Source organism: Triticum dicoccoides, chromosome 7B, assembly GCF_002162155.2.
Source record: "Triticum dicoccoides isolate Atlit2015 ecotype Zavitan chromosome 7B, WEW_v2.0, whole genome shotgun sequence".
NCBI lineage: Eukaryota > Viridiplantae > Streptophyta > Magnoliopsida > Poales > Poaceae > Triticum > Triticum dicoccoides.
The window spans coordinates 2942901-2954945 of record NC_041393.1 but is presented as its reverse complement, the minus strand read 5'-3'; the positions used below and the strand labels follow the sequence as shown (position 1 = coordinate 2954945).

General features: G+C 42.2%; 1 long non-coding RNA gene across 1 annotated transcript in view; it reads right to left on the bottom strand.

Moving 5' to 3' along the window:
- Positions 1–1135, bottom strand: part of LOC119337341 — a 15031-nt gene extending 13896 nt beyond the window's left edge. Inside the window, exon 1 of the long non-coding RNA XR_005163236.1 lies at positions 776–1135. This is a non-coding gene — a long non-coding RNA (uncharacterized LOC119337341). The remainder of the gene's footprint in view (positions 1–775) is intronic.
- Between the last annotated feature and the right edge of the window lie 10910 nt (positions 1136–12045).

Here is a 12045-nt window from a genome sequence, read left to right as displayed (position 1 = left end):
AAAAAAAAAACAAAAACCCCAGCCACAGAAATGTTGACGCGTGGATGCCTATTGTTCCCGGTTGGTGCCACCAACCGGGACCAAAGGCCCTCCTGCCTGGGCTCAGCGACAGGCCACGTGGAGGCCCATCTGTCCCGGTTCTGGATTGAACCGGGACTAAAGGGTCAGAGCATTAGTACCGAACCTTTAGTCCCGGTTCATGAACCGGGACTAAAGGCCCTCACCAACCGGGACTGTAGGCCCTTTTTCTACTAGTGTTAGTAAGCATATACGAAGTTCTTATTATTGGTTAGAGTAGCCCTTTCATAAAAGGTTTTGGATCTTCTGAATCTCTGTTAGTCATGGTATAGAAAGAAATGAATGTCACTCAATAAAAGTCTAAAAACTAACTATTTCCTAAAATTACATCTCATTCTCAAGAATATCCTGTTTCAGAATTTATAGGTGGACGAACCCAATAAGAACTAAATACTTCGATATCATATTCTGCTACGTTTCTTTAATCCTTTTCAACATGAGAATGCAAGAAACTCATTTCCTTGTGGAACCTTAGACGTTAATGGATACCCCATGGAGTCAATCCAGAGATATGGCATGTATCACCATCAAGCTAGCACACACAGTTCATCTATAAAATCTACTCCTATAAACTAAATCAAGCTAGCATACAGTTCATATCCAAATAGGATTACATCTCTTGGGGTCTAGTTACCCAAATCCAACCAGAGATCCTCACGAGAGAGGTGGGGGGCATAGAAGAGCAAAAGGAGCTTACTTGCAAGAAGATGCCAGACTCCAGGGTCGTGCAAGTGCTAGACATGCCATCACAAGCACCATTACGGCTCTTGATCCGGATCCCCTCCTTCGCCATATGGTGCCACTTGAAAATAGACCACTTTACTGGGTGGGAAAAAGCATGGCTCATAGGCATTGTGGAGGCTCCATCCTTTACACAAAGGTGTAGAAAAGGAAACTCATCTCCAAACAAAATAACTTTAAATAATTCTTTCTTCGGAACTGCTTAATTTAAATGCATGCAGCTCTTTATTTGTTTAGGATGTATGCAAGAATTTCTAGTAAGTTCTACATGGAAAGAACTGAACACAACTTGACAGCAAGACAATCTCACGTTTAAGTTGAAACTGTATGCTCAATATTTATGAAATTGGACGCTCAATATGTGTCTAACCATATCTATCACAGGCCTTTGTCACAGAAACAGGGTAAGTAATCGAGTAGCAATACCACATCACCATGGGTAAGCAGTCCTATTTATTTTCATAATAAATACACCATCACCAAGGAACATACTCAGTTTTGAAACAATGTGTATATCCTATTATAATGTTTGGCAACTGATCATAAACAGTAAGGAGCAAAGCAAGTGTGCATGAGTCCTTTTTAGTATACAGAACATAATCGTAACATTAGAAGCAAGAAAAAAAATCACCTGCCGCCTGAGCTCTGATTTTCACATGCCTAAAACATTTTGCAATTCATATATAAACCACGAACAATATAATGATACATGTATAAAACTCTCTGCAGTTCATGTATAAACCAAAATCAATATAGTGATGCATTCCTAAAACCCTTTGCAGTTGATGTATAAACCTTGAGGGTGCCGGTCCCGATGTTTTGGTCAAGCAGGTAATGTTGAGTTAGTAGGAACCCAGATTGAGCATATGCATTCATACAAGACAATTACCGAGCGATTCATTAAATAGGGATTTGATAATCTGCAACATCAGTTGCTGCATCAGTCAATACATACCAGGAAAAAACATAAGAACAATTCACTCCCTACTCAAATCTCATCAAGGGTGTGGATTTTGGCTGAAAAAAAGAACCAGAGATGACGAACATACAGAAGTAAATTCAGGAGCGTGCGTGGGAGTTCTCCTTGATTTCCGTTCATCACTAATAGCATAATATATGTGTCCTGAACCTGTACATTGTACCCACTATTAATTCTAAATAAAATGTATTCTACAAAATGGAATATGAGAAAAGAGCTGAACTGAATTTTAAGAGCTACTTCTTGAACCAAAAATAATAACAAGGGAAGACAATAAAAGATAAATCATTTGTACATGGATGGTACATATTTATAGGCACATCAGAAATGTGTGCTAACTAATGTGATGCCACCAGCAATTAGATGGACCAGGAGTGGCGAGTGATGTTTTTTGGTACCTAGCAAATGTTGACCAAATATTATGCAAAACCTAATAAAAGAATTGTACCTAGCAACAGGACCGTGAGGCAAATTAACAGCAATCCCTCAGTGACTCGTGCAGTAAACTGAACATCAAAGGATTGTGAAACCACCATAGAAAGATAGTCCAGATGGTGTTGTACAATTGTTATTCCAAAGACTTGGAAAGAACCAACACTTCCATCCAATTGAGAAAATAAAAATCATGTAATACTCCTTAAGAGCCGGTATATGCATAGAAATTTACCTCGAAATAATATATGCATTCAGATTTAACTACACATGTTTTCTCCCAGTTTTCTTCAACCAGATTGTTTAAGAGATTATACTCAGAATGTTCATTAAGAGAATCTTGTGAATTGTCATGAAACACCTAAGATTCTATATAAACGAAGACACGGGATTTTTAGTCTTATCTTGTAGGTCGAAGAAGCACTTGACAACGGCCCGGTTTTGGAAGCACCGCTACGGGTGCCATGGCCCAGATCCGCGAGATGGATGCAGCATTCTCCATCCCCGCCCTCGTCCCGGCTGGTCCTACTGGAGGCTGCTGTTGGTTCCTTCATTATAATGACGAAACAAAAGGACCATGGAACGTCTTTCCCAGGATTAATTAACCATGGAAACAAAAGGAAATTCTCCTAACAGAACCTCCTTGATTCTCCTAATAGCAAAACCACACACACACACACACACACAAACACACGTACATCAGACATCTCTGTAGTACTAATTCAAGTAGATCAAGAAAATGGATAGCCAAATAGCATGGCATATATAGAATCGTAGATTAGTATCTAGTATAACCAGAAAAGTTGAAGAGCATCCAAACACACCAACACCTCATACCAAATTCAGTCACATCAAGAAAATCAATAGTTGAATACAGTCTCAATCGCAATCACCCATCTAGTAGCCATAACAAAATATAAAAACAACTAATCATTGCTGGAAGCAAGTGATTTACCGGACCATCAAATAAAACAACTCCCAGAAGATACACGTTTAGTCAATTAACAACTCCCAAGGCCCACTTCTCGAGACAATAAATCAGCTTGACTGCAAGCTCCTACAGTTATAATATTCAACATAGGGCACACACTACAGTACCTCTGAATCCAAATCTAAAGACTGCAGTCATTATCAAATGGCATACATATGAACAAAATGCTAAACCAGAGTCCTCTAGACACCTGATTTCTCAGAATCATTCTTGTCACTATTCAATAGTATGAACCCGGCATAAATAGTCTATGAGATACAACATAGAAGTGACTTCGTTAGTTGGCAGGTAATACGAAGGTAATATGAACTTGGCTCCTTTCATAGCGAAACTGTTACAAAAGAGCAGACTGTCACAAAAAAAAAGAGAGGACAAAAGATCATATTCTGTTATGAGCCTACACACAGTTGTCACCGCCGGTAGACAATTTATAATGAACGTGAGAACTTGCACAAGAAAAATGCTCTCATTGATAGGGTTTGTTTATCACTACAGATAAAACTGATTATGTAGTGTGGTCCTCTAATTATGTACATGCCATGCCACACAACTATCCATGCAATTTCTATTGAGATAGGGCTGCTAATCTTTCTAGTTTATATATTCAATTGACTTTCTAAATTAACTACACCAATTCACACACACATGGTCATTGAATTTGACAATCACTTAAGTTTACAGTATATGGCTCTTGCGAGTGCACTATTTGTTGGGGAACGTAGTAATTTCAAAAAAATTCCTACGCACACGCAAGATCATGGCGATGCATAGCAACGAGAGGGGAGAGTGTGTCCACGTACCCTCGTAGACCGAAAGCGGAAGCGTTATAACAACGCGGTTTATGTAGTCGTACGTCTTCACGGCCCGACCGATCAAGCACCGAAACTACGGCACCTCCGAGTTCTAGCACACGTTCAGCTCGATGACGATCCCCGGACTCCGATCCAGCAAAGTGTCGGGGAAGAGTTCCGTCAGCACGACGGCGTGGTGACGATCTGGATGTTCTACCATCGCAGGGCTTCGCCTAAGCACCGCTACAATATTATCGAGGACTATGGTGGAGGGGGGCACCGCACACGGCTAAGAGATCTCAAGGATCAATTGTTGTGTTTCTGGGGTGCCCCCCCCCGCCCCCGTATATAAAGGAGCAAGGGGGGGGGGTGCGGCCGGCCAGGAGGAGGGCGCGCCAGGAGGAGTCCTACTCCCACCGGGAGTAGGACTACCCCCTTTTCCATGTTGGACTAGGACGGGGGGAAGGAGAGAGAGAGGGGAAAAGAAAAGGGGGCGCCGCCCCCCCCTCCTTGTCCAATTCGGACTTGGGGGGGAGGGGCACGCGGCTTCCCCTTGTCCTCCTCTTCTCTTCCTCCACTAGGCCCATTAAGGCCCATTAAGTTACTGGGGGGTTCCGGTAACCTCCCGGTACTCCGGTAAAATGCCGATTTCACCCGGAACACTTCCGATGTCCAAACATAGGCTTCCAATATATCAATCTTCATGTCTCGACCATTTCAAGACTCCTCGTCATGTCCGTGATCACATCCGGGACTCCGAACAACCTTCGGTACATCAAAACATATAAACTCATAATGAAACCGTCATCGTAACTTTAAGCGTGCGGACCCTACGGGTTCGAGAACAATGTAGACATGACCGAGACACGTCTCCGGTCAATAACCAATAGCGGAACCTGGATGCTCATATTGGCTCCCACATATTCTACGAAGATCTTTATCGGTCAGACCGCATAACAATATACGTTGTTCCCTTTGTCATCGGTATGTTACTTGCCCGAGATTCGATCGTCGGTATCTCAATACCTAGTTCAATCTTGTTACCGGCAAGTCTCTTTACTCGTTCCGTAATACATCATCTCACAACTAACTCATTAGTTGCAATGCTTGCAAGGCTTAAGTGATGTGCATTACCGAGAGGGCCCAGAGATACCTCTCCAACAATCGGAGTGACAAATCCTAATCTCGAAATACGCCAACCCAACATGTACCTTTGGAGACACCTGTAGAGCTCCTTTATAATCACTCAGTTACGTTGTGACGTTTGGTAGCACACAAAGTGTTCCTACGGTAAACGGGAGTTGCATAATCTCATAGTCATAGGAACATGTATAAGTCATGAAGAAAGCAATAGCAATATACTAAACGATCATGTGCTAAGCTAACGGAATGGGTCATGTCAATCACATCATTCTCCTAATGATTTTATCCCGTTAATCAAATGACAACACATGTCTATGGTTAGGAAACATAACCATCTTTGATCAAGAAGCTTGTCAAGTAGAGGCATACTAGTGACACTCTGTTTGTCTATGTATTCACACATGTATTATGTTTCCGGTTAATACAATTCTAGCATGAATAATAAACATTTATCATGATATAAGGAAATAAATAATAACTTTATTATTGCCTTTAGGGCATATTTCCTTCAGTCTCCCACTTGCACTGGAGTCAATAATCTAGATTACAATGTAATGATTCTAACACCCATGGAGCCTTTGTGCTGATCATGTTTTTCTCGTGGAAGAGGCTTAGTCAACGGGTCTGCTACATTCAGATCCGTATGTATCTTGCAAATTTCTATGTCTCCCACTTGGACTAAATCCCGAATGGAATTGAAGCGTCTCTTGATGTGCTTGGTTCTTTTGTCAAATCTGGATTCCTTCGCCAAAGCAATTGCACCAGTGTTGTCACAAAAGATTTTCATTGGACTCGATGCACTAGGTATGACACCTAGATCGGATATGAACTCCTTCATCCAGACTCCTTCGTTTGCTGCTTCCGAAGCAGCTATGTACTCCGCTTCACATGTAGATCCCGCCACAACGCTTTGTTTAGAACTGCACCAACTGACAGCTCCACCGTTCAATGTAAACACGTATCCAGTTTGCGATTTAGAATCGTCCGGATCAGTGTGAAAGCTTGCATCAACGTAACCATTTACGATGAGCTCTTTCTCACCTCCATAAACGACAAACATATCCTTAGTCCTTTTCAGGTATTTCAGGATGTTCTTGACCGCTGTCCAGTGATCCACTCCTGCATTACTTTGGTACCTCCCTGCTAAACTTATAGCAAGGAACACATCAGGTCTGGTACACAGCATTGCATACATGATAGATCCTATGGCTGAAGCATAGGGAACTTCTTTCATCTTTTCTCTATCTTCTGCAGTGGTCGGGCATTGAGTCTTACTCAACTTCACACCTTGTAACACAGGCAAGAACTCTTTCTTTGCTTGATTCATTTTGAACTTCTTCAAAACTTTGTCAAGGTATGTGCTTTGTGAAAGTCCAATTAAGCGCCTTGATCTATCTCTATAGATCTTAATGCCCAATATGTAAGCAGCTTCACCGAGGTCTTTCATTGAAAAACTCTTATTCAAGTATCCTTTTATGCTATCCAGAAATTCTATACCATTTCCGATCAGCAATATGTCATCTACATATAGTATCAGAAATGCTACAAAGCTCCCACTCACATTCTTGTAAATACAGGCTTCTCCAAAAGTTTGTATAAAACCAAATGCTTTGATCACACTATCAAAGCGTTTATTCCAACTCCGAGAAGCTTGCACCAGTCCATAAATGGATTGCTGGAGCTTGCACACTTTGTTAGCTCCCTTTGGATCGACAAAACCTTCCGGTTGCATCATATACAACTCTTCTTCCAGAAAACCATTCAGGAATGCAGTTTTAACATCCATCTGCTATATTTCATAATCATAAAATGCGGCAATTGCTAACATGATTCGGACAGACCTAAGCATCGCTACGGGTGAGAAGGTCTCATTGTAGTCAACCCCTTGAACTTGTCGAAAACCTTTCGCGACAAGTCGAGCTTTGTAGACAGCAACATTACCGTCAGCGTCAGTCTTCTTCTTGAAGATCCATTTATTTTCAATTGCTTGCGGATCATCGGGCAAGTCAACCAAAGTCCACACTTTGTTCTCATACATGGATCCCATCTCAGATTTCATGGCCTCAAGCCATTTTGCGGAATCTGGGCTCACCATCGCTTCTTCATAGTTCGTAGGTTCATCATGGTCTAGTAACATGACTTCCAGAACAGGATTACCTTACCACTCTGGTGCGTATCTTACTCTGGTTGATCTACGAGGTTCAGTAACAACTTGATCTGAAGTTTCATGATCATCATCATTATCTTCCTCACTAATTGGTGTAGGTGTCACAGAAACCTGTTTCTGCGATATACTACTTTCCAATAAGGGAGCAGGTACAGTTACCTCATCAAGTTCTACTTTCCTCCCACTCACTTCTTTCGAGAGAAACTCCTTCTCCAAAAAGTTTCCGAATTTAGTGACAAACGTCTTGCCTTCGGATCTGTGATAGAAGGTGTACCCAACAGTCTCCTTTGGGTATCCTATGAAGACACATTTCTCCGATTTGGGTTCGAGCTTATCAGGTTGAAGCTTTTTCACGTAAGCATCGCAGCCCCAAACTTTCAGAAACGACAACTTTGGTTTCTTGCCAAACCACAGTTCATAAGGCGTCGTCTCAACGGATTTCGATGGTGCCCTATTTGACGTGAATGCGGCCGTCTCTAAAGCATAACCCCAAAATGACAGCGGTAAATCTGTAAGAGACATCATAGATCGCATCATATCTAGTAAAGTACGATTACGACGTTCGGACACACCATTACGCTGTGGTGTTCCGGGTGGCGTTAGTTGTGAAACTATTCCACATTGTTTCAAATGTAGACCAAACTCGTAACTCAAATATTCTCCTCCACGATCAGATCGTAGAAACTTTATTTTCTTGTTATGATGATTTTCAACTTCACTCTGAAATTCTTTGAACTTTTCAAATGTTTCAGACTTATGCTTCATTAAGTAGATATACCCATATCTGCTCAAATCATCTGTGAAGGTAAGAAAATAACGATATCCGCCACGAGCCTCAACATTCATCGGACCACATACATCTGTATGTATGATCTCCAATAAATCAGTTGCTCTCTCCATAGTACCGGAGAACGGTGTTTTAGTCATCTTGCCCATGAGGCACGGTTCGCAAGTACCAAGTGATTCATAATCAAGTGGTTCCAAAAGTCCATCGGTATGGAGTTTCTTCATGCGCTTTACACCGATATGACCTAAACGGCAGTGCCACAAATAAGTTGCACTATCATTATCAACTCTGCATCTTTTGGCTTCAACATTATGAATATGTGTATCACTACTATCGAGATTCAATAAAAATAGACCACTCTTCAAGGGTGCATGACCATAAAAGATATTACTCATATAAATAGAACAACCATTATTCTCTGATTTAAATGAATAACCGTCTCGCATCAAACAAGATCCAGATATAATGTTCATGCTCAACGCTGGCACCAAATAACAATTATTTAGGTCTAAAACTAATCCCGAACGTAGATGTAGAGGTAGCGTGCCGACCGCGATCACATCGACTTTGGAACCATTTCCCACGCGCATCTTCACCTCGTCCTTAGCTAATCTTCGCTTAATCCATAGTCCCTGTTTCGAGTTGCAAATATTAACAACAGAACCAGTATCAAATACCCAGGTGCTACTGCGAGCATTAGTAAGGTACACATCAATAACATGTATATCACATATACCTTTGTTCACCTTGCCATCCTTCTTATCCGCCAAATGCTTGGGGCAGTTCTGCTTCCAGTGACCAGTCTGCTTGCAGTAGAAGCACTCAGTTTCAGGCTTAGGTCCAGACTTGGGTTTCTTCTCCTGAGCAGCTTCTTGTTTGTTGTTCTTCTTGAAGTTTCCCTTCTTCTTCCCTTTGCCCTTTTTCTTGAAACTAGTGGTCTTGTTAACCATCAACACTTGATGCTCCTTCTTGATTTCTACCTCCGCAGCTTTTAGCATCGCGAAGAGCTCGGGAATAGTCTTTTCCATCCCTTGCATATTATAGTTCATCACAAAGCTCTTGTAGCTTGGTGGCAGTGATTGGAGAATTCTGTCAATGACGCTATCATCCGGAAGATTAACTCCTAGTTGAATCAAGTGATTATTATAGCCAGACATTTTGAGTATATGCTCACTGATAGAACTGTTCTCCTCCATCTTGCAGCTGTACTTATTGGAGACTTCATATCTCTCAATCTGGGCATTTGCTTGAAATATTAACTTCAACTCCTGGAACATATCATATGCTCCATGACGTTCAAAACGTCGTTGAAGACCCGGTTCTAAGCCGTAAAGCATGGCACACTAAACTATAGAGTAGTCATCAGCTTTGCTCTGCCAGACGTTCATAACATCTGGTGTTGCTCCAGCAGCAGGCCTGGCACCCAGCGGTGCTTCCAGGACGTAATTCTTCTGTGCAGCAATGAGGATAATCCTCAAGTTACGGACCCAGTCCGTGTAATTGCTACCATCATCTTTCAACTTTGCTTTCTCAAGGAACACATTAAAATTCAACGGAACAACATCACGAGCCATCTATCTACAATTAACATAGACAAGCAAGATACTATCAGGTACTAAGTATATGATAAATTTATGTTCAATTAATCATATTACTAAAGAACTCCCACTTAGATAGACATCCCTCTAATCCTCTAAGTGATTACGTGATCCATATCAACTACACCATGTCCGATCATCACATGAGATGGAGTAGTTTCAACGGTGAACATCAATATGTTGATCATATCTACTATATGATTCACGCTCGACCTTTCGGTCTCCGTGTTCCGAGGCCATATCTGTTATATGCTAGGCTCGTCAAGTTTAACCTGAGTATTCCGCGTGTGCAACTGTTTTGCACCCGTTGTATTTGAACGTAGAGCCTATCACACCCGATCATCACGTGGTGTCTCAGCACGAAGAACTTTCACAATGGTGCATACTCAGGGAAAACACTTTTACTATGATAATTTAGTGAGGGATCATCTTATAATGCTACTGTCAATCAAAGCAAGATAAGATGCATAAAAGATAAACATCACATGCAATCAATATAAGTGATATGATATGGCCATCATCATGTTGTGCTTGTGATCTCCATCTTCGAAGCACCGTCATGATCACCATTGTCACCGGCGCGACACCTTGATCTCCATCGTAGCATTGTTGTTGTCTCTCCAATCTTATGCTTCTACGACTATCGCTACCGTTTAGTGATAAAGTAAAGCATTACAGGGCGATTGCATTGCATACAATAAAGTGACAACCATATGGCTCCTGCCAGTTGCCGATAACTCAGTTACAAAACATGATCATCTCATACAATAAAATTTAGCATCGTGTCTTGACCATATCACATCACAACATGCCCTGAAAAAACAAGTTAGACGTCCTCTACTTTGTTGTTGCAAATTTTACGTGGTTGCTACGGGCTGAGCAAGAATTAACTCTACCCCTAAATAATTAACTTCAACCTTGAATATAATGAATAATACAAATAAGGGTCAAAATGAAACCAATCTGTGCAGATGAGACAGAGCAGCAGAAAATTAACTCTACCCCTAAACTATATATATTGAACTCTGAATATAATGAGATGAGCATATACATAGTCAAACTGCATAAGTAATAATGCAGTGAGATGTTGTCCTTTTAGCAAGGAAGATATTGTCCTTATTAGGGGCATGGCAATTGAATTTAGCCAATACTTGTAGTTCCTAGTGCATGAAAAAAACATATCCCTACTTCAAGATAATCATCTTACATGTATTCTTTTACCTAGACAACTTCTTTGGCTTCTCACATTAGATATTTAACTTGAAAAAGAATTTTGAATCATGTAGCATGTCTATTAAACAATTGTCAATTTCATAAAACTTGATACACAGTTCTGCATATAGCAACAATGGAGTTATTAAACTGAAAACCAAGGCTGAATATAATGGATAGATTCAGCAATACCAAGTTCTGATGTGTTTGTCTAATGTGAAAAATGAATCCATCAACAGCAGAGTCGCAACGAACATACACGAGCAACAATAACAAAATCCAGTGCATTATCAACTACATAAGGTAAAGAAATTAACAACAATCTGCAAGTAGTAGCAGCCTTATTTGTATTACTTTGTGTTGTATAAGCAGCAATAATCTCTCTACAGCAACAACATAATACTACCACTAATCTCTAAGTAGAAGTGTTGTCCCCTTCTTCTTCATCCACGCAACAATACAAATCAGATCAGAGCAACAACAACATACAAATCACATCAACAACTAAGTAGTAGTAATCCCCTCCCAGCTGTAGCCTCTCGTGGCATGGCAGTGCCGCACAAATAAAAGGACAACATGGCAGTGGCGCACAAATAAAACATGCAGGGGTGGGAGGGGAGGACGGTGGAGCTCACCATGGTCGGGATATCGCGAGGAGGAGGTACCGGCGGCGGGGTAGAAGGGATTGGTACTCACCAGGAACACCGACTGAGGAGCACCAAAGGGGGTGGAGAAGAGGAGGCCCAGCCCGATGCGCCCTGCAAGGCTGCACCCGGTGGCGAGCGGGAAGCCGAACCGCGCGTTGGGGCGAGGGAGGAGATGGAGAGGAGTCGCCGGAGTCCATCGGAGCCACTCCGGCGACGAAGGTGATGCCCAGCCCGAAACCCTAGCCACGGCTGAGGGCTGCGAGCGAGTGCGGGAGGCCGTGTGTCGCGGATCCGGACGGATGGGAGGAAGAGGCGGAGCACCTCCCGTGTGGGCGCGAGGACGACGGCGGTGATCCGGCGACCTGGGCGAAGGAGACGACGCTGGCGCGGGGAGCAGGGTTAGGGAATGGGAGGAGGCGGCAGAGGAGGAGTTGGGCGCTGGGGAGGCGCAAGTGCGGGAGGGAGGAGGCGGGATGGCC